We start from the raw sequence: 4184 nt of genomic DNA, 5'->3' as shown, positions 1-4184 counted from the left end.
CTTCTTGGGTGCACGACAGACTCATCCTGAACCTAGGAAGAAATGCAAGAAGAAGGTTTTTGAAATGTAAAGATTAGATGGGGCTGGACTGACGCTGGGCTGTCCCCAGCTGTATAAGTTTGCAACTGAACGAAGATGATGACTGCACAGGTAGGAGAGGCTGTGGCCCTGACCTCTTGGGGCCGAGTGACAGTGAAAAAGGAGGAGTGAGAGGAGGAAAATGTTCTGGATCCAGCCAACAGCTGTGATCTGACAGCATCAAAGTCTGGGCCCCTAGACAGGATCCTTAGACAGGTTTTGATGGATCAGAACAAGAGGAAAAGAGTCAGAACATGTTATGGGACATAGCATTAATTCTGAAAGCAATGCAGGAAGCACCTGCTGGTTCACCCATTGTTACTTGGGGCCCACTTTTGTCCATTCAGGTAATCATGGCCATAAGTGAGATCATGGACAATCATGGAAATGTGATTTCCCTAGACGCCAAACTCAGGAGCCCATAGTCACTAGGTCTAAAAATGAAAATTTGTGATGAAGCTGCAAAACCCGTAATAATGTTCGGAAGAATCCAGAAAACTGCACCTGAGGAACCTGAGTTAGAAGAAGCCTGTACAATGGGGAACATGTTAAAAAGGCATAGGATCAAGAGCAAAAAGAAGGATTTCAGGCAAATGATAGTGAAGGACTGTCGCCTGCCAGAGAACCTCAAAGAAGAGCATGAAAACCTCAAAGAAGAGCAGGACCCAAAGTGTTGGTGTTCTAGGGTAAAATACAGCCTCAGTGCAGCTGGTGTAGGGAAGAATCAGAAAGTGCAGCCTGGGCAGAAACTATTCACATGCAGTGTATGTGGGAAGGGCTTCAGTCAGAGTGCAAACCTGGTTGTACACCATCCACACTGGAAAGAAACCTCAGAAAATCCACTCCTTGGAGAAAACCTTTAAGTGCAGCGAGTGTGAGAAAGCCTTCAGTTTCACAAAGTTCACATTACCCAGAAGTGCTATGAATGTAATGAGTGTGGGAAGATGTTTACTTGGAGCTCCAACCTCACTGTCCACCAGAGGATCCACGTTGGGGAGAAGCCCTTTGCCTGTAACAACTGTGGGAAAGCCTTCACCCAGAGGGCGCACCTCTGGATCAGTGAAGCAACACCAGTGAGAAGCCATATGAGTGCAAAGAGTGTGGAAAAGCCTATAGCTGCTTTTCACACCTGGTTGTGCACCAGAAAATTCACACGGCTCAGAAGCCCTGTGACTACAGTGGTTGTGGAAAGGCTTTCAGCCAGCTCTCTTGCCTTATTGTCCAACAGAGGATTCATAGTGGAGACCTTCCTTATGTGTGCAACAAGTGCGGGAAGGCCTTCACATGCAGCTCATACCTGTTGATTCCCCAGAGAATCCATAACTGCGAGGAACCTTACACGTGCAATGAGTGCGGCAAGGCTGAACTTCTGGCAGAGGTCGAGCCTCACGGTGCACTAGAGAACCCACACTGCAGAGAAACCCTATGAGTGTTCCAGGTGCAGAGCTGCTTTCATCTCTATCTCACATCTTATGCGACATCACAGAACCCATCTTCTTGAGTAGCATGCCAGTGAAGACCCACGAGATTTGAGCATTACTTGCCAACTGGCATTGAGTGAGTTGTGGCTAGTAAAGACCCAGTAGGACAGAGCAGATTGCCCTGTACGGTTTCCAGGGCTGCAATTGTGACAGAAGCCACGTCATACTCCAGCAACTGGTGGGTTTAAAGCTCCAACCTTGTGGTTAGCAACTGAGTCCTTGAAGCCCAGGCTCGTCAGCGCTGCGTGATGAATACCTGCGTCCTTAGATATTTCTTTGCTGTTTCTTCTTCTTTTGTTAAAAACGAGGCCTTTTGTGTCCGTAAAGGTTAACTTTTCTGGTGGAGAGCACAAAACACAAAATAAATTAAAAGCTTGGTTAAACCAGACTGCTCTTTGGAGGCAAGGATTCTGAAGCTCTGTCTTTGGACATGTTGCAAGGAGGAACCGGTCCTTGGAGAGGGACGTCATGCTTGGCAAGGTGGAGGGAGGGCTCAGGAGGGGAAGACCCTCAATGAGGTGGATTGATTCAGTGACTGGGGTAATCGGGGTGGGTATGTCGAAAACGGTGCGATTGGCACAGGACAGTACATAGGGTCACTGAGTCGCTTGCGGCACACAACAACAACAACAGTGAAAATTTAAGACTATCAAACCACCAACAACAACAATAACAAAAACCCAAACAACTAAAACAAGATGAGCATTTCAGAGGTAGTGTGTCTGTGTCGTAACAAGATTTAATGGGTCGTACATGTCATACAGAAGTATGAACTCCCAGTCATCATGCTTTTAAACCGGAAAAGGACCGAGGCTAATTTTTTTAAAACTTAAAACCAAGAATTTCTTATTTTTTTAAAACTATATCCTAAAACAAATTATGCTTTGAAATGTATTACTTTAGGACAAAGATTCTCACTTGGACAAAGGCCTGTTTTGCTTAATTTTAATTAAAAGCTTTGATAACTTAAGCAGACGAGTTACTGGTTTATGTCAGCCTGGTTGAATTCTGGAGCTCTGAGCCTGTGTACCAGCATTTTGATTTAAGGAGATCATGTGAGGTAGCAATTTTACAACAGTCCACTTAGCAACATTTCCTAAATTTCCTCGTCCCTGGATTGTTTTTTTTTTTAAATGATTAAATGAAACAAACCAAACAGAACAGTATAAACTATCTACTGATCCCAAGATGAATAAAAGTGGGGACCAGACTTTTCTCTCATGTGAAGGCCTCCTAAACCACCCTGTGCTGAAGCTCTGGGACCTCTGACCAGTCTCTTTTGTCCATTCCATGGGCTTTGTGCTTGAGCTCTCAGGACTGATGGGAACACCATACACTGGACATCAAGGCACCTGGGCTGTAGTAATTTGCTAAAATTGGCAACTCTCCTAACATCTTACCCCCCAAATACCATTGCATTCCATGGGGAGGAGATGCTACTGCCAGCTTCCTGTAGATAGAAGCTGAAGAATAAAACTTGCCAGACGACCTCCTAAAGTTGTCTGCTGTCATTCTGTTCATGCATGGGTGTTGATCTGATCTTCTGGATGGTCTTCCCAGTATGAGAGGGCCAAATAAGGGCAAAAGAGGAAGGGACGGAGAAGGCAGGGTGTGTGTGGTCTTGTGGTCTTAATTGTTTTAATTTGAAAAGTTAGAACTTTGAGATATGGGGACTTTTAGAAATGTGAAGAAAATTGGCTAAAGTAAGGTAAGCCTTTATTCTTTTGAGTAAAACCTTATCATTAAACCTTTACTCCTGATAAAAAAATGTGTAAAACTATGCAATACATATTGTTATATAATAATACTGCCTTGTTTTTAATAGAAAAATATTTTAAAATAAATGTTTACCCCTTAGAGTCTCCCATTTTACTTCTGGTTCCTTCTTTCTTTTAGCAAATATGATGAGCTAGGAGCTAGGAGCTACTCAAAACACACAAAAAGTCTCTACCCTCATGGATGTTAAATTGTAATTAATAATAAACATTACACAAGTGTAATAAATAAGCATGTATTAAAGTGGTAGCATGTTAGAAAAACTAGAACTGAGTAAGGGTTAGTGTATTACTGAATCATCGGAGTGGTGGTGTAGCTGTGACGGGGAGGAGGTTTGAAATTTTAATCAGGGGATGCAGGAGCAAAGACTGAAGTGAAAGTTAAGCAGTACTCAGCAGCCATGCACACTATTTATATTTGTATTTGTATTTATATCCATATTCATATTATGGTAAACTGTACTGGAGGTATTGGGAAGAGAAAACCCCAGGAGTTGATAGAATACCACTGACATGTTTGAATAAATATATGCTGACTTGAATGTGCTCAAGAGTCTATGTGAAGAAATTTGGAAAACAGCTGCCTGGCCAACTGACTGGAAGAGATCCTTATTTGTTCCTGTGCCAAAAAAGGTGATCCAATAGAATGTGCAAATTACTGAACAATAGCATTAACATCACATGCAAGTAAAGTCTTACTGAAAATTATTCACAAACAGCTATACATTGACAAAGAACTTCCAGAAATTCAAGTTAGATTCAGACAAGATGGGAGCTATTGTCTGCTGGATTCCTGCTGAAAGCAGAAAATACCAGGAGAATGTTAACTTTTGTTTTAGTGACTATGCAA

General features: G+C 42.7%; 1 pseudogene; it reads left to right on the top strand.

Moving 5' to 3' along the window:
- Nucleotides 1-554: 554 nt before the first annotated feature.
- On the top strand, nucleotides 555-1583 carry LOC102850021 (annotated as a pseudogene).
- Nucleotides 1584-4184: the final 2601 nt, after the last annotated feature.

Source organism: Elephantulus edwardii, unplaced genomic scaffold (genome assembly GCF_000299155.1).
Source record: "Elephantulus edwardii isolate Elephantulus edwardi_28Jun2011 unplaced genomic scaffold, EleEdw1.0 scaffold00387, whole genome shotgun sequence".
Classification (NCBI taxonomy): Eukaryota; Metazoa; Chordata; class Mammalia; order Macroscelidea; family Macroscelididae; genus Elephantulus; species Elephantulus edwardii.
Note: the sequence above shows the minus strand (reverse complement) of the source record. Positions and strands in the feature narration are given on the sequence as shown.